Below are 19,975 nucleotides of genomic sequence, written 5' to 3'. Positions count from 1 at the left end.
AAAAATAATAATTTTGGAAAGAAAAAAGTCATTGAGGGTTAAAGTGAAAGCCTCATGAATGAACACAAAGCATGATGAATGCTTTGGGGTTTTGTTTTTGTTTTCCTTGCTTTACACTGGAATCTTGCACTTCGGAGAAATTCAATGCGAAGTCTGCATGTGGTGGCTTTACCATTTCATATTCATGTGAAATTCATTTGTGTGAAAACAGGCCCCATGTGAAAAACTCATCAAATAACCAGGTCAGAGTAAATCAACACACCCTGTGTCTTGCATGTTGACTCTACAGTCTCAAAACAAGCATATGAATCAGACATTAGTTCTATAATTTTCTATTGTTTGTGCTTCTTGGACCAAGGGTACGCAAAGGAAACATCCTGGTATCCAAAGTGAAAAGGATTTATTTTCCTGTGTCAACCATGGTCTTTGGGTGGAGGAATATCTCAGAAATGAACCTTGTGTATCAGCCTAACCTTCGACACTCACCCAGCAAAATGAGTAATTTATCTTCTTGCTGCAGCAAAGAATGATTCCTTTGGTTTGTAAAACCCAACCCCAAATATTGTCTGTGTGTCTGGCCTACTTTCTTTATAAAATAAAATAAAATGAACCTCTCTCGTAGTCTTATTTTAATAAGCAACAGAAGAATCTGGCAACCATTATTTAAGGGAAGCCAAGCCAGTGTACACAAGAGTAGCACATTTGCTTGTTGCCTCTAAGAAAACCCAAAATACATTCCACTCCTCTGACCTAGCCAAAGTACATGGCCAGATTCTCTTGCAAATTTGTTAAGTGGGGTGAGCTCTACAGAATCCATACAATGGACACGCAACACATTTTTGTTTTGTCTTTCTTTTACTTGAATTTGTCTTCAATTTGCAGTTTGCCCAAATCTTTATGGCCTCATAGCACTGATGGAAACATGGGGGAGGGCACACGAACCAGTAAGATGGTAGCACATGATAGGGAACAGTGATACAGTAGATATGGCCTGACTCTCACGCCAATACATTAATCCCTCTTTGGCAGCAGTTATAGACAATATAAGTTGTGCTGTATCTGCAGCTTCTAATAGAAGTGTCCAGGCTCAAGGCTCAGATACCCTGGAGCAATCTGCTGTTTAGGACTTGCCAAGGAAGAAGGGGGAAAGGACAGTCATCATCCCCACCCGCTTTTCTATCTATCTGAAACCTTCTTCCACTCTACTGTATTTCATTTTAATAGAGTCATTTAATATATTTTACTCAACTTTATATTCAAAAGAAATCAAAGCAGCTAATACGCATAAGAAATAACAGATACGGTAAAAACAACCATTATACACAAATGTGACATAAAAGCTGGCAACATCAACCCCGCCTTGTGTGAATGCATTGCAGACATCCACAGTGCCTGGAGACAGGCCGTCAACTTGTGTATCCATAGCAGTGACCAAATGACTGCTGGGAGGAGCTCAGAGAGAAGAAACGCAATGGCGCATCCATAGCAGCACAACTGGAGGCCATCATCTGCCCCAGCTGCAGCAAAACATGTCTCTCCCGTATCGGTCTCTACAGTCATAGCAGGTCTGCAACCATCCAACAGCTTGACCCCACCCCCAAAGGCACACTCCTACATTGTCTCCCAAGACAGACAAATGACAACATACACACACACACACACACACACACACAAAAAAAATAATTACAATTTAATCCAGGAGGATTGGAAGGAGTGGAGAAGAAACCTTAACAAACATAGTAAATCAGCGGGGGGGGGGGGGAATATGGGCAGTGGGGAGGACAAACAATGACTAGGGAATAGCGACATGATGTTTAACCAATTCTAAAAGACCAATTAAGTTTGTTCTGCATATAAGCTTTCGTGTGCATGCACACTTCTTTAGATGCCAAGCTTAGCTTATACCCAGAACAAACTTAGTTGGTCTCTAAGGTGCTACTGGACAATTTTTAAATTAATTTATTTATTTCAACTGCGTCAGACCAACACGGCTACCTACCTGAATCTACAATTCTAAAAGCTTCACAGAACAACCAAACCTTTAAGAACTGTTAGAAGATACCCAATGATGAAGCCTGGTAGAAGTATTTCTTCAGGCTGGGGCTATAATAGGCCTGCTCCTTCGCAGGTATCTGCCACATTTCAGTTACTGGAGAGACAACAAGCAGGGCCTCAGATCTTGAGTGATGTACCCATGGGGGGTGTGTGACATACATGGGAAGATTCAGCCCCATTCCTTAAGATACTAAGGCCCCTGGTCATTTAGGGCTTTAACAATAAAAAGCAGCACCTCAAATTGAGCCTGAAAACAAGGAGTTAACCAGTGCAGGTGAAATGTCAACCAAGTAATATCCTCCAACCAGAGCTAAACAAATATCTAGCGGTGCTGGCATGGTGCATTAGTTGGGCTTCCAAAAGCTTTTAAAGCATGCCACATGCAGAACATTTTGTGGAACTTCAGACTGGAGGCAACTAAAACATAAATGACTATGGGCAGGCATGTTCTCCCCAGAACAGGGTGCAGTTGATGTGCCAGCCAAAACTGGTAAAAGCACTCTGAGTCAATGCCACCACCCGAGCACCCAAAAGCATTACTGCCTCAAGAAGCATTCCCAGGCTACAAATGTGCAATACCATATGGTTCGCACATCACAGTGGGTCAGAGTATGCTTTGCTTTGGGATTTTTAGATTAAGTATAAGACAAAACTTGACTACAGATTGTGCTTAAGAAGGAGAGACCTTAGCCATGCTCTCCCATTTAGAGCGTGGCTTAGCTGCCACACTGCTCTGACCTAAAATGCTGAGGGAAGTGCAAAGCAGCTGCAATCTCGTCCTCAGGAGTCAGCACTTTAAATGCTAAGCCATCGTTTGACTCGGCATGATGAGAGAATGGGGAGACTGTCTCCTTCCAGAGTGTTCTTGCTTTTGGCCTGCCAGATTTCCTACGTCTTAAAACTACAAGAAGCAGTTTCTGAAATAGGGGCCTTTACCAGGTGCTATCCTCTCTGAAGCCATATCCCTGTTGCTATGTACTATCAGCTACTTCATCACCTTTGTTTCAAGCTCCAACCCAGTTTAAGCACCCCAAAGCCCATTTGCCTGCCATCCTTTCATGGACACACTTCTTAGCTTTTACCCTTTTTGTCAAGTGTGGTAGCGAAGCATCTACTGTTGCATTTCTGTATGGCTTGAAAGCAGCACACCACTATCTTTCTTTCACCACCTCCCCTACACAATGTTGTTGTCTTTCCCACCCTTATGCTTGTATTATGCCTACTCTCATTGGGGAAGGGTTGTGGCTTAGCAGTACAGCACCTTGTGCAGAAGGCCCCATGTTCAGTGTATTCAGGTAGGCTGGGAGAGAACCCTGCCTGAAATCCTGAAGAGCTGTGGCCAGTCAGAGTAGATAATACAGTGGTACCTCAGGTAACATACGCTTCAGGTTACAGACTCCGCTAACCCAGAAATAGTGCTTCAGGTTAAGAACTTTGCTTCAGGATGAGAACAGAAATCGTTCTCCTGCGGTGCGGCAGCAGTGGGAGGCCCCATTAGCTAAAGTGGTGCTTCAGGTTAAGAACAGTTTCAGGTTAAGAACAGAGCTCTGGAACGAATTAAGTTCTTAACCCGAGGTACGACTGTACTGAGCTAGATACACTAACGTCCTGACTCACTATTAAGCAACTTCTTATGTGTCTAACCTGACATATGCCTAAGCCAGACATATGTTATTATGTTGGACCAGTTCCTCCAGAACTTCTATTCAGCCATATTCTTCCAAAACTCACCTATCTATTGAATCTGTCAATAAAGTAGCAACAGTAGGGGGAAAATATATAGTACAATTCCTTATTACCAAAGCCGCACACATATTGTTGCATTTACTAACCATTTGTTGTTTGCCTGAAACCAAACCAAGAACGAAACAAACCTGCAATAAATGAAACTGACCACATCCTCAAGCTTTTAGAGCAGATTAGTTCTAAATCTGTAGCATTTACGAAGCAGTGCCTCTGGGAGAAACATTCGTTTGTCTGTGGATCCAAGGTGGGTTACAAATTCAGTAGAATAACAAATTAATCAAAACAATCAACAATGAAAACCTTAAAAAATACATCCGTGTAGCAAGTGAAAATTAAAACCATCTTTCTTTCACATCCCTCCTGCTTATTTGTTTTTTCAAAGAGGGAACGTCTCCATACTCCTCTCTTTGTCAGCAGCCAGTCATTCCAAAGGCATAGAGCAAAACCTCTTTACAAGATAGAAAAGACAAGGAAGGTTACATGGAAGAAGGCACTCGCTTCATTTTGAATTGAGTCCAAGTGTGGAAGTCAGAGCCAATCAAGAGCTGTCAATATAGGAATAACATAATCTGTAAGACTAACCCCAGATAATTAGGCCACCATAATCTGATTCAATTGAAGATTATGGCCCTCCTTCAAGGGAAGCCACAAGAGAGAGAGCTCTGCAACAGCCTTACAAAGGGTTACTGAGACCATATTCCTATTTCCCAGAGTTGGACATAGCCAGCTTATAAGAGCCTAAGATGGTAAAATGCCTCCTAGCAACCACCTGAACCAACTTTCAGACACAGAACCAGATCCAGGTGCTACAACCCTGTTCCCTATATAAGACTGTGATACACAAGCAGAGCAACCACACACCCGCTTCCCAGAGTCAAAATAGTAATGAACTAACCACACCTAGGAGTTTCAGTCCAGTTCATATCAGTCTCTGGTCATCTAGAATTTGGTAATACTACCCCCAAACTTCCATACAGTTGCATACAGATCAGCATGAGATACAAAACTGAACCAAAAGCACACACCAAACCACACAAAACAACATTCTGGAATCTAAGCAGCACCGAGCAGCTGACTCACCACCTGGTCTGGTGAGCCACGTGGCTAATGCAATTCCACTTGGGTCTATCAAACATCAGCCTGCTTCTCAGTCTGAACAACTTGTCTCCCGGTGAGAAGATTCTGAAAGAATATGAGTTTCTGCTTCATCCTACTAACCGCCTCTTCAGGAACCAAACAGAATCTTGGACCACGCCACAGTTGTTCCTGCTCCTACTTGACTTTGGGTTCTCTGATCCTCTCACCAATTGGGATGCTGATATCTAACACCCATCCCTGTCTCTTTTTACAACAGCAGGTTGTCCATCAGGGTCAACCAAGGTGTTTATATCCCCCAAACTAGTTGGCAGCCAGACTGAAATGAGTCCAGAGATGGATCTTTTATCATAGGAAACAAAATTCTTTGTAGAAGAACCACCTAGTCCAATTTTCAGCTCCAAAGAGAAGACTATTCTACCTGCAGCCAAAACTGATATTAAACAGCATGGGGCGCAAAGTGAACTAAGAAAGAACCAGAAACCTGATCTGCGTGCATGAATACCCCCTACATGATTCAGAACTCTGTGCAATCAAGTTTCTTAATCATACTTGGAGCCTATGCTCACACTAGGAGGGTGCTAGAAATGGAAAGCAAGAGTCACCTCGGACAAAGACACCTGGAAGAAAACTGGGGACAAAGCAGTTCAGAACAAAAGCAAATGATAGCTTTTTGTATCTCACATGAACAATTTACATATTGTGGGATTACCTAAGGATGAGCAAGATTTCTACTTAATCAGCTACCTTGAAGAATAGATTCCCAGAGTGCTGGACTTAAACTCAATGGATGATCCCATTAAAGTGGAAAGAGCATGAAAAATGCCCTTGAGAACCACAGCTAATACTACAAACAGCAAGAAACAATCATTCTTACGTTCTGCAATTTTCAGACCCCAGAAACAAAAGGCTGAATGATGAAAGCGGCACAGGGTGAAAGACAAGGGGACGGAATCCTAATACTTCATTTGTAATTTTTCTTTCACTGACTGCAATTCTGGTACTCAGGTACTAAGAGCATGGCCCTTCTACCACCAAAGTAAGTCTCTGGGGGGAAATTCCAAAGTTTTTCCCCCTCCTGTACCCAGACCAACCCAAGGTCAGAGACAAACAAAAGCCATTTCTCTTCTGAGATGCAAAGTGACAGAAAGAGTTTCAAAAGGATAAGTGAAAGTAAAAGCTTAAAGAGGCAAGCAACAGCTAGCAAAAGCACATCCTAAACTCCCCAATGCTCTGCTCACATATGCTCAGTTACTTTGATATGCATGCTATGTCACACAGGAGTATTGTTTTAATTTACTACTGCTGTGCATCTATTAGATTCAATTAGGGTTCTCACTGTCACACTCTTGAAAAGAGCCCCAAACTCGTCTTTGCAGATTCATCACAGACTTGGGGTGTTACATTTTCAGTGCAGAAAAGAACAGTCCCCAAAAAGGTTCAGGTAGAACTAGCTGATAGCAGCTTAAGTGAACAGCGTGGTGTAGTGGCTAGAGTGATGTAGTGGGTTCTGGAAGACCAGGATTCAAATCGTCAACCAGCCATTAAGCTCCCCGGACGACCTTGTGCCAGTCACTCACTCTCAGTCTAACCTACCTCACAGGGTTGTTGTGAAGATAAAATGGGAAGGAGAGGAAATATGTATGTCACCTTGAGCTCATTGGAAGAAAGGTGGGGTATAAATGTAAATAAGTAAATAATGCATAAAATAACATTCAAAACCAGCCACGTGTTCCTCCATCCCAAATTACAATGCACCTGATTTATTGTTTGTCCAAAATCTAGAAAAGCAACTTCTTACTTCAGTGTTCCTCCATCCCTTTCTTCCCGTAGTCTGGCTAGCCATTATGAGAATAGGATGCTGAACTAGATAGCCCTTCAGTCTGATCCAAAAGTGTTCTAGCACAGGGGTGGGGTACCTCTGGCTGAAGGCTGAAAGCAGCCCTCCAAGCATCTCTACCTGGCCCTTCAGGCCTCTGCCCCAAGCCACACCACACCAGGCCATGCCCCTAACTGGCCTTGTTCTGCACCCTCCTCTAGTATCTTTGCCAGACTGGAATGTGTCCTTGAACTGTGTTAATACCTCTTGCTTGCCTGGGTAGTTTGGTGTGTGCCCAGCCATACCCATTTTTCCCCACACCGACCACGGGCATATAGCTCTCAGAAGGTTGCCCTCCAGGGAACGTGGTTGTTCAGCTGGAAAGGGTTCCCTGCCACTGTTACAGCATTTTCTATATTCCTTTCCACATTTATTTCTGTATGAGAAATATCAGGAAAGAGAAAGGGACAAGAGCTCAGATGTGAGTGCCCCCTGTATTGATCTAAGAAGAGACAGAAACAAGTGCTGTACCTTGCTTTGTTTTAATGTAAGCCATATGGACGAAGGATGGGTTAGACAATCATATAACCATTTACCTAGAAATAAGTTCACTGAACTCCATGTAGGGGCAGAGGAAGTGGGGTGCAGTGGGTGCAGTCTGCCCCGGGTGTCACCACTGAGGGGGGTGACAAATTGCCAGGCGGCACTTACCATGGGGCCTGCAGTGCACCGAGGAGAGACGCGGTGACTTGGGCACGCACAGGCTCCACGCTGCCCAAACAGTCCACCTTCTGCCTCCCCCTCCCCCAGCTGTAGTAGGGCGGCTGAGTGGGAGGAGGCAGGCAGACTTTGGAAGCCCTGCGGTGTGCCCCGCCCCCTATGGGCGTGCCACCCCAAGCACCCGAGTGGCTTCCCTTGCCGCTGTCTCCATGGGCTTACTTCTGAGTAGGCATGCACTGCAAGCCTGTCAAAGCTCCGTTTTCTGTAATAGTGTCCCATGTTTACCTGTGTTTGGGTTGGATCCAAATATTTCATGCAGCTCCCTTTTATATTTTATTCTCCCTCTCTAAATCTTTAGCAAGTGAAATCTATTATGATGTCAAAAGGTAGCTGACAACATAAAATGTATCCCACTGAGTTGATGCTGCACACATCGAAATTTACAACAACATAAGTATCATAAAAATTATAAGAACTGCAAATTAACCGCTGATGGGTTTTTTTTTAGTTCACCGACATAAATAATAGTAAGGATCTGGATTACTTCCAAACATCCTTAAGTCTATTTAAAGTGTCAAAAATTATCCAGGAAACCTGTTTCAGCCTCAGACTTATCTTCTACAACACACTGCATGCCACTGAGAGAAAGGTAGGCCCTCTGAAATCAAGCAGACAATTTAGTTCAAGCACTGTTGATTTCAGTGGGTTGTAGAGGCAGCTTGCTATCTCAGAAATGCACTCTTATAGAAACAACAAAAGAAAATAAAACTATGAACATCAGAATTCAGTGGTGCTTTTTTTTAAAAAAATTGTGTGTCTGCATATATACCTGCAAGCATGATTTCTTCGTTAAATAATACCAACTCAACAACACCTAAATCAAATTTTCGTCCTCCATTCTTCACAGACCAGTATCACAAGCGAAACCCTTTCTTTGTTTCACAATTTGATGTTGGAATTGGATGTTGAAGAATATACCTCATGGAGCTCCTATCAGTAGACGTTCTTGTTTGCTATATTGTTTGTATGCCAACACTAATGCTTGTCAGCATGCCTCTGAGAAGAGAGTTACTTCCCAGCTGCTCCATAGACAGCAGGTAGAAGTCGACACATTGCTTTGTGGGTTTCACACAACAGGCACACTGCTTTTCTCTGGACTGGCTACTCCTTTGCCTTAATGTTTTTGACGGCGGGTTCCCCTCTCCTCCTCCCGCAAACAGAATGGTTTCTAATTTTATGAGGAGCACAATAATTTACAATATTCTGCACAATAAATATCCCCTTTTCAAAAATGCATCAGATCTCGAAAAGAAGCCCATTTCAGTAGCAATTATGACATCACTCTTTCAGGAGTGGTCTTTACTGACGTCAATCAGTGCAACTATTCAAGATCAACTGAGCTTTGGCAGGAGGAGCCAGGTACCGTCCACATTTGCTAAAGCTGTGAGCAGGTGTTCTTCATGCACAATTCACTTTAACTATTTTCTCAGCAAATATAATTATACTAGGAAGTGATTAAAGGTGTTGATACATATTAAAGTTATAATGTAAATTTAAAAGAAAAAGAACATTTGAAAGGAGCCCATGCCTTTTAAAATCCCTGCCTGGCTTAAAACTTGATTCTCTTACTTACTCAAATTTCCAGTTGCCCATTCATGTCAAATGGGCATGAGGCTTTCCCATGTCTATAATGTGAATACGAAACTTACACCGGCTACAAGATTCAGCCAATTTTTAAAAAAACAACAACAACACTCTGCTTTCTCGCCTGCATTAACAAAAAGGAAATACATACATTGCTCACACAAAATACATGGGGTTCCAAATACACATGTGTACCCAATATCCTGCCCTGGGACAAACAGATTGGTTTCTAGCTTTGGCATCTAAGCTACACAACAGATAATCCTGCATGCCTATATGGTCATGGTCCAGTTCGGATAGTGAATCCAAATTAGCAGTCTGACCACATAACTTACACCAATGGGAAAGTCAATGGGAAAGGGCATCTGTCAAATATATTACAGCAGCACAACTGCCCTCCTCAAAGCTTTTTATAAGGTACAGGCATCACCTCCTTTTTAAGAGAAGGAACATCACGCAAAGCTTGCAAATACATGCAAGAATGGTGGGGGAAGATACATAGCAATGGAGGCAGTGGGGGACACCTTTCAACATTCCACTTCAGGATTATGGATATGGGTCATTTTTCCAATCTCAAAGAAGCATCTTCCCACTACACAGATTGGAGGTACAGTGGTACCTCAGGTTAAGTACTTAATTCGTTCCGGAGGTCCGTACTTAACCTGAAACTGTTCTTAACCTGAAGCACCACTTTAGCTAATGGGGCCTCCTGCTGCTGCCGCGCCGCCAAAGCACGATTTCTGTTCTCATCCTGAAGCAAAGTTCTTAACCTGACGCACTATTTCTGGGTTAGCAGAGTCTGTAACCTGAAGTGTATGTAACCTGAAACGTATGTAACCTGAGGTACCACTGTATATGAATACACCAGAAGTATATTAACAAGGCATAAGAAGGACAAACAGAGCTAAGTGTATTTCACATGGTGCGCTTCGAGTGGTAAAGTATTCTAAACGTAATGTTTGAAGCGGAGATCCCTCCCATTGAACAGGGTTTGACTGTCTTATACTTAGGGTTTGACTGTCTTATACTTGAAGGACCCAAGCCAAAATTTGCTTAAAATGTAATGACATCTTCTGAAATATTACAGTTTGCCTCAGATATGTAGGTGCTACCTTCAGCAGAACATCAGATCTGTGGCCAGCCATCAGACAGCAGTTCCCAGAGTTAAAATGTAAGACTTCAGCCTTTCTAACATTTGATTATGTGTCAACACAGCATTATAACATGACCAAAAAAAAACCAACCAGTTGTAAGAGATATTTATTCATCATTCCAGTTAAGGATCAACAGTGATTTGGGTTGGGAAACACTGCTCTAATCAGTATTTCCTAATCTGCAGGAAAACACTAGAAGAGAAATATTAATACCATCAACCAAAATAAAAATAAACCAATTAAATTTGGAGTTGAAAACTAAAACCAATAAATCAACCATAAATCCTGATTCCAAATGACAATAACTACTCCATCCTCTCTATTGATTGCGTTGTTTTTACCATAATCTCCTGTATCTTGATTATCTTAAAGCAGATTGTGCACCTAGCCTAATTAAAATAAACCTCCTCAAATCTTATTTGCAGCTCTGAATATAGTACATTTGAAGTATATTCTGTATTTCATCTCACATTACAGCTGGTCCCTAGCTCAGTAAGCAAAGCAAACTTTTCTATTCTTGTGAATATTATCTTTTTTTTTGCCTTTCTACATACCCAGCAATAACACATTGGATGTTTTTAATGTAACTTTTTTTAAATTAATCGGACCGATCTTTTATTCAATTTTTCTCAGCACCATGATGGTTATTTTCCCTGTCCATAAATCTTTAGCAATAGTCTACATGTCTCTGTGGTAGCTTTCTGAAACAAAGTGTAATTGTGTTCTACTAAACATTTTTCTTATTTATCTCCCATTAAACCATAAGTCACATTTTATAGTATCCGTTCATAGTCAGAACAAGTTTCTGCTTAGCAGAATGCAAGTCTAGTAGGTAGTAGACTCTTGTAATGATATTGATAATGGGTACAAATTATAACATTTATATGAGGGAGGACAGACTACTCTTTGTTTTATAGTCGTATCATAGCTTCCCCCAAATTGTATCTCCACTGAAAATTACAGCCTTTTCCCATGAGTGACCTACCTTGCGGATATTTAGGTCTGCTTTTCTGAAGCCAGACAGTGATTGGCTCTACAAATCTGTAGTTCCATTTTAATGAACTTAGGCTTTAACATGCTGCTATTATGCTGGCCTACATCAGTTTCAAACCTCTCTTGGTGTTCCCAAGACAAAACCTAATTCTCTGCTGGGCCGAAAACACTGATACATCTGCATGAGGGAAAACCCACGAGTAAAACTTTAGAAACAGACAGAGTGTGGTAAAAAGATGGTAACTCTGTTTCCCCCCACTTCAAATTATTACATTTGTCTCATAAGAAATATGGGCTAAAAGACCCTTCTCTGCATTTGGGGGTTTCTTACCATGCAGAGTGGAGCCACCCCGTTGTGAATCAAACAACAACTGCAGTCTGGTGCCAGCCCTGAAACCTTCACAAGATGTAGGGGGAAAACAAACAAAGGAAATGAAACAAAGAACAGTTCAACAAAGTGCTAAAATGGAGTTGTTTACCTGTAGCTGCTATTCTTCAAGTGGGTATTGCCACATATATGGAAAGGTGCCTGCACAAACCGCAAGAGGGTAAACAACCCTGCAAATATCTGTGATAGAAATGGCTCCAGCAAAAGGTATAAACCGTGAAAATATGCTAGAAGGGAACAGGAAACTGCTTGTTTTAAAGTTCATAGCAAGGAAGGAGATAGTTAAACTATACATGCTGAAATCCTTTGGGCAGAAACAGACTGCATGTGGTAGAACAGCCACAAGCGACAAACCAAATCTAGTATTGTATACGTCAGGAGCTAAAACTCTGGTGCAGCAATAAAACTGCTGGCATATTTGAAAAGCTAAGCGACAAGCAGCTCTGGCTCGCCCAGCCCTACTCATTGCCACCCCACCACCGCACTTAACTGACCTGGGGGTTCTAGATCACAGGCTCTACTGGTCAAAACGGAAGCCGCAGTGATCGCCCTCTTCCAACAGAAACAAACCAAGACTGCTCCATAGGAACACAGGAAACAAACTGACTGGACAACACAGTAATAAACCTGAGCATGAACTGACCGTTGACAGTTGAAAGTGCATGCGCTTACTTGCCATTAGAACATTTGTCTACCAATGCTTATACGATTGGTTAGAATGCGCCTTGTACATAAAATGTGTTAAACCCAATACATAACACCCTCATTTGTGTAATTTTCACCTGTGGCCCCCTTGGAATATCCTGGGGGTATTACAAACTCGTCTATTTCACACTGATGTCAGTTTCACATGCAATGATTCATAAGTCTATTCTTAGGGGCACTGATGTATGCTTTATTTCCCTTTCCATCCCCTTGAAGAAGCCCTCGTGCCAAAATCAAAAAACTAGACAGAGGTGAGTGTGAAAAGCCGATGGGAGACTCTACCTGGATTCTGCATACATATCCCATCTGCTATTACAAATACACCTAGCCTAATCAAACAACTACATGCAGATCACTCCTTCTGGGCAAGAATGCAGCACAAAGGTGTATTCAACAAAACTCTACCTTACCACCTGCTCTTAGACCTAGTCTAGGTTTTTGTAGGTGCAGCCATTTATTCCTGCATCCCCTGTTTAGGATAACACAACAACAACAATTTATTATTTATACCCCACCCATCTGGCTCGGTTTCCCCAGCCACTCTGGATGGCTTCCAACAAAATATTTAAATACAATAATCTGTTAAACATTAAAAGTTTCCCTAAAAAGAGCATACATGACCCGCTTATAGTCTTTCCCTTACTTTTTTATACTGGAGATTTCAGGAATTGACCTAGGACATATGACACGGATAGCATGTTTTCGACTACCGAGTTAATTTCAGAAGACATATAAGACACTTGGAGGAGCATAAAATTTTATATTTTGCTTTTTCAAATATTGGTAGCTAGTGATTTGTTCTCTAAGGCTTCCAGCAATGACTTGGGACAATAGCAAAAAAAAGGGGGGGAGGGCAGTGACTTCTGGGTTAAGTAGGATAGGTGGGTCCTGAATGAAATCTCCATCATAAAACGCTTGGAAAACACTGGAATTGGATTTCCTTTTAATAGCAATTTTTCTTCTTGGTGTCTGCTGATGCTGTGCAGCGATTCTGCTTGCTTTAGAAGGGTAAAACAAAACAGCAAGCCAAATCTCTCTATTTTAAAGGGAGTGGTTTCCCAAGAAAAGCATAGTCTCATTCCCTTCCTATTTCCTGTAAGATACACAGAAAAATGCAGGCAGCAGGAGCAGCAAGCATCAGTACTAACTTTGAAAAAGATTGTGTAGCGACAGCTGGGCAGCAGGAGGCCTTAGCCTGATAGATTGCTAGGGTCTAAAAGGTAGAAATAAGTCTACAGCTTCTTCATTTTCAGGAGGAGGGAGCAAAGATCTAGGCACAAAGCAACTTCCCAACTACAATTAATGTCAAATTAAAGCTTTCAATTTTGGATTAAAAGTGAGCTTTAATATCAATCGCTGCATAGAAGTTTGAAAGATTAATCACCTGTAGACAGTGTGTGTGTGTGTGTGTGTGTGTGTGTGTGTGTGTGTGTACACACACACACACACACACACACACTAAAAAATATACTAACAAAACTCCCCAACACTGTCTCTTTTACACAGTAGACTGTATAGAAACTCAATGCCAAATTATTATTAAGAGGAGGAGGAGGAGGATTTCAATAACGACAAAATCCACTAATACAATAGATCTTTGTAGTGACAAATCGACAACAGATGTTACTCCCAGTGAACTATGCCTAAAACTTTGAAAGGTTTTTAGCACTGTAGCTATGATATACAAAACAAGGCCCATGTTCCAAATATTTCACTTAGCAAAATAAATAAGAGTTACATGTATTTGATGCAAGAAGCATTTACGAGAGAGGAGCACTACAGTAAACATTGCCTAATCACACCCTGTGAAGAAGGTCAGTGTGCTTAAAACCCAAGGTCACATTAGTATCCTACATTTAATTAATAAGTCTCAGCACTACTATTACCATAGTTTTAACTGTAGCTCCTTTCCTGACACTAAAGGACCTAAGCATTAACAAGCTACTTATATGTGGAGCTTCTTGATATTGCTGATGAACTGCTACAAGAGATTGCTGTCATAAAAGTGTAGGCTTCATCATAAATGCTATCATGCTAAGCTGTATGTCTCTGGGGTATCGGAGCATGTGGTCACAGTTTGTAAGCATTCTCATTCATTCATTCACTCACTCACACACAGACACAATATTGCTGTAATCCATGAAAGCATTTTCAAGTACAGGGGTACCTCAGGTTACAGACGCTTCAGGTTACAGACGCTTCAGGTTACAGACGCCGCAAACCCAGAAATAGTACCTTGGGTTAAGAACTTTGCTTCAGGATGAGAACAGAAATTGCACAGCGGCGGCACAGCGGCAGTGGGGGGGCCCATTAGCTAAAGTGGTACCTCAGGTTAAGAACAGTTTCAGGTTAAGAACGGACCTCCAGAACGAATTAAGTTCTTAACCCGAGGTACCACTATATAGCATACATTCCCAAAGTTACACTTAAAGCCCAGGTATTGATAAAGCCACACTTTCAAATTGAAAATTCATGATATCCGGTGAAGCTTGACACAAGCTGGTATTAAGTGGAAGTTCTGCTTGAATCCTGCCTACTTATTTGAACCAGACAGAGCCCTACCAGCAACTTACTTTATTTAGAGGTATTTATCGAGAGATGAGCAGGTGGTTTATTGAGAGGGAAGCAGGTGGCGCTGTGGTCTGAACCACTGAGCCTCTTGGGCTTGCCAATCAGAAGGTTGGCAGTTCGAATCCCCACGACGGGGTGAGCTCCCGTTGCTCGGTCCCAGCTCCTGCCAACCTAGCTGTTTGAAAGCAAGCCAAAAAGTGCAAGTAGATAAATAGGTACCGCTCCGGTGGGAAGGTAAATGGCCTTTCCATGCGCTGCTCTGGTTTCGGTGTCCCATTGCGCCAGAAGCGGCTTAGTCATGCTGGCCACATGACCCGGAAAAACTGTCTGCGGACAAATGCCGGCTCCCTTGGCCTGTAAAGCGGGATGAGCGCCACAACCCCAGAGTCGTCTGCGACTGGACTCAACTGTCAGGGGTCCTTTACCTTTACCTTTATTGAGGGATGAGCAGCCTGGTTTGTTCTTTCTACAAGGTTATTCAGCGGAACTTACAAAGCATAGGAAGCTGACACACCTAGATGCTTGCTAGAGCAATGGGTTGAAGACGCTCGTAGACACTGAGTCTTTCTGTGAAGTAAGCGCACAGGAAAGAAAGGGCAGACCTATCTCTTCACTCCACCCACTGCAATCAAAGTTGAGATCACCCATGATTACCACATGGGGACATTTTCCCTAAGAGTCCTAGCCACACAGTAAGGAAATCTGTTCCAATCATGTTGGTGGGGAGTGATAAGTCTACCCAGTCGATGCGCTGCCTTCCCAATAAGGTCTCCATGTCCTTGTAATGAAGAAGTTAGAAAACAGATACATAGTTGCATTTTTGGAATCTAGCAACAGTCCTGGCAGCATATGGTACAGACCCTACTAGATTATTCTGCTGCAGACATGTTGGAACACACTCAGGTTAAAAGAAAAGCTTTCAGAATATGGCAGTAGCATTTCAGAAATGTTAGGCTTAGCCATTTTTTTCTGACATGCGAGCTTTCAGTGACCAAGAAGTCCAGGTTTCTTTCTCTCTCTCTTTGCCCGCCTGCCCCCAGAAAGCATTCAAAGATGTAATTCCCAATATACTCCTAAAGCATGAAAGTCCAGGAAAGACTTCATGTGATTTATCTGCACTTGGTTTTGGGCTATGCCAGTACAAGCACAACATCAGAGGGAGGCAAAGAAACCAAATAGCTTTTTAATCACTTGTCAAATTAATTCTTGCTATTTTGTGATGTGCAAAATGGGAAACCACATTCTAAGAGGTGAAACACCTCTGGGTTTGGGGTTTTTTTAAAAAATAAGCACCTAGTAAAGTGGATTACAATAAATTCAAAATGATGTAGATCAAGAAAACAGATGAAAAGTAAGGATTTTTTGGGGGGGGGTAATTTATTTTCCTATAGACATAGTTGCTGAAGTTTAAGACAACAATGACTGGTCAGAGGGAGAAGAGGGAGAAGACTGGGAGAAGGTGGTATCAGAAGCAGAAGAGGCAACATGGTTTAGTGAGCAGGAAGAATCCGTTGCAGAGAGAAGTTCAGGATCAGAGGCAGAAAATTAAGCAGAAGAGTAGGATGATGGAGGTCAAGAGGCAGAGACAAGTCAGGCTGGTGAAGAAGCATGGGTGTCTCCCCTGCCTGCTGCAACAAGCTCCCCTCACCCCGATCTCCCAGTATCAGGAAAGGCATGAAATGGGAGGAGCAAAGGCAGACATCCAGGCGCAGTCTTAGATTGCTTGGGAAAGACCCAGGAGAGGAGGTGATGTAGGCAAGTGTGGGAAAGTGGGGACCTTCAGTGTCCGCAATTGCCTCATAGGGGCAAGACCTAATGAAGAAGAGTTGCTGCGCTCATTAGGCTTCGTACTCCTGCGCAGATCCTGTTTTTCTAATAAAGAGTTAACTTCACTTCCTCTGTGTGATTTACTGCTGGCCCACTCCTGACAATATGAGTATCAAGCACTGTGATTCTCTGACTGGGCACTACTGGTGGTTCCCCACGGCTCTGGTGTTTAGATGGCCTTCACTAGGTCTGAGCCTTTAGTGTGGCAGGCCTTGCACCGTTGGACTCCCTACCAGAAGTTTGACAGGAACCATCCCTTGCTTCCTTCAGATGCCCTCCGAAAACTTTTTGTCTGTTTGTTTAGACAGGCTTTTACAACATTGTTTTTTGTTTTGTTTTAAAGTTGGGTTTTTAGTGGCTCTTTCATTGGTGTCACCCTTCTATGTTGTACTCTGTCTTGCTATGTTTTTTGTGAAAGTGTGGATTATACATTTGTAAATAAGCTGTGCAAAGGATGGGCATTCTGAGCTCAAATTGTCCATTCTCCATTGTATGATATTTTGAGAAAGGCGTTCCCAAATGCTCAATGACAGGCATAAGGAAACTCGAACCTCCAGATGTTTTGGGACTACAACTCCCATCATCCCTGATCACTGGTCCTGTTAGCTAGGGATGATGGGAGTTGTAGTCCCAAAATATCTGGAGGGCAGAGTTTGTCTACGCCTGCTCAATGACATGTTCATATTTACTGAATGTTCAAAGGCACATTCACTACAGCAAATAAACACAAGCACACACTGATGCAGTAGAGGACCATGCAAAATGTGGAATGGCTCTAAAATAATACTAAGCTGCGAGAAGCCATGCTATAAACCACAGGTCCCTAAATACAGTTCTATCTATACCTGACCTGAAACTAATTAAATATATGTTAAGAGTCTGAAAACACCACACACATCAAAATTAAAATAATTAAAACCCTCCCTTCCTCCCATTACACAGAATGAAGTGGCAGCGAAGGATATATACCAATGTTCTGAGCAACAGGCAACAAGTTGCCATAAATAATGTAAATAACTAAGATGTGGGTAATAAATCTACAGCTAAGCAAGTTATTTTGGCATCTTACTTACGAAATGCAGCACTTTGATCCCACTCTATCATCTACATTTACAGCATTTCAGTGGAATTAAGGGCTACTTCATCTAAAACATATGCACTACTTCTATATTGATATGGTGAAACATTGCTGTTATGACTAACAGATATATAACCAAATTTCACTATCTCAAAGATCCAAAGGGTTTGACAGAAAAGGGATTCAGAGGAATTTTGAAATATCAGCATGTATCCGTTGCTGTATAGCTCTCTATCCGCTTGTGATAAGTACCTCCAGCCTACTTCTTTTCTCCATCTTTGCCTCATGCTTCCAGCTCACTTTGAGGAATGCTTAGGTTTTTTTACCCTAACCAGCAAATAACCTTGCTCTTTTTCCTGGAGAAATGATAGCCACCAGGTCCTGTTGATACCTGGCACCATGTTGTTGTTTAGTCGTTTAGACGTGTCCAACTCTTCGTGACCCCATGGACCAGAGCACGCCAGGTCTTCCACTGCCTCCCGCAGTCTGGTCAAACTCATGCTGGTAGCTTTGAGAACACTGTCCAACCATCTCGTCCTCTATCGTCCCCTTCTCCTTGTGCCCTCCATCTTTCCCAACATTCTTCGGCGATCAGCCTTCTTTATGGTCCAGCTCTCACTTCCATACATAACTACTGAAAAAACCATAGCTTTAACTATATGGACCTTTGTTGGCAAGGTGATGTCTCTGCTTTTTAAGATGCTGTCTAGGTCCCATGGTACCACATAATCCACATTTAAGCAGACTGCCTACAGCCCATCATGACAGTGAACTTCTGGTGCATCCATAACTATATGCACGCAAGCATGCACACATAAACACACACACACACACACTTGCCTGATGTAGCAAATATTCAGGATCTAATATATCTAAGCTACCCATTTTACCACTAATGGTAAGATGATGCATATTGGACCACTCAGTGCTGTTATCCACTTTGAAAGTGCTTAATTTCACATATGTTGGGCTTTCTGCACACAAATGCCATGAGTCCACATTTGAACTCTGGAATGCATTATTTTTTTAAAAAAAAAAAAACAACTGCTAATCCAAGAACACTGAAATAAATGCTATCAGTTTTCTACTAGTTGTCACATTTATATTAGTAAACAAAAATCAGTCTGGGAAGAAATAAATCTGAGGTTGGATTCCTTCTATATATACTAATAATGTAAAAAACCAACAACCCAAAATTGCTTTCCAGAGTGTGGCATCACCCCCCCCCCCATGGTGTTTTATTTAATAAAATGCACTCTCAGAAGTGAACTAAATGTCTAACATAGATCACCAGAAATGCTCTTTTCAAGAAAGAATTAAGCATTCACTGAGTAAGTAATGGCCAATTCAAGGAAACAAATTGTAACGATAACATCCTAAATGTACAAACAACCCTATATTGCATTTAACCATACTTTTCAGCTTTTGAATACAGGTTCAAAATTGGCCTAGAAAGCCAAAACAAGTAAAAAAAAACTATAGAAGGATGTACATTAGACTTATGTAGCACAAGCGCATGTGCACACATGTGTACGCAGAGAAATGTTTATGAATAAAGTTCTTTGCACATTCCACACAGGACATGTTCAGAGCCTTTTGCTGGCTTAGAAAATTTATTCCTTGTGCCAGTTTCTGTTTTCTATGTAAATCCCTGCAGCTGCCTTGAAAGTAACCACAGTGCCCTAGTAATCCAAACTCCCTTTGAGAAAACAAGAGTAAAAGGCACAAATTCACTGCCAATTAATTAAATACAGGCATTTCATTTAAGCATAGACAGGTTTCGTTCCTTCCTTCTATAAAGTGAAAAAGAGCTCATCATAACATAGTAAAGAGTGTAGATAAACCTATGAGAGTTGTCCTGTAAGTTATGCTCTATTTAGCAATAACTGGAAGAACTGATTGAAGTTAGTTAGTTAACATTAACAATCCAGTCATACATATCAATTGGCTTGCATTCTAGTTGTCTTATCCTCACTAGATGTTTAAGATGAGGGGTCAGCAAATTTTTTCAGCAGGGGGCCGGTCCACTGTCCCTCAGATCTTGTGGGGGGCCAGACTATAGGCTAGACTATACTTTGGGGAAAAAATATGAACGAATTCCTATGCCCCACAAATAAGCCAGAGATGCATTTTAAATAAAAGCACACATTCTACTCATGTAAAAGCACCAGGCAGGCCCC

General features: G+C 41.9%; 1 protein-coding gene across 18 annotated transcripts in view; it reads right to left on the bottom strand.

The window, feature by feature from the left end:
- The window catches only part of FOXP1 (forkhead box P1), a 526,973-nt gene that overhangs the window by 325,350 nt on the left and 181,648 nt on the right, over nucleotides 1-19,975 (bottom strand). The gene's annotated exons all lie outside the window — the stretch shown is intronic.

The sequence above is a fragment of the Podarcis muralis genome, chromosome 2 (genome assembly GCF_964188315.1).
Source record: "Podarcis muralis chromosome 2, rPodMur119.hap1.1, whole genome shotgun sequence".
Taxonomy (NCBI): Eukaryota; Metazoa; Chordata; class Lepidosauria; order Squamata; family Lacertidae; genus Podarcis; species Podarcis muralis.
The sequence above is the reverse complement of the archived record's forward strand: the minus strand, read 5'-3'. Positions and strand labels throughout refer to the sequence as shown.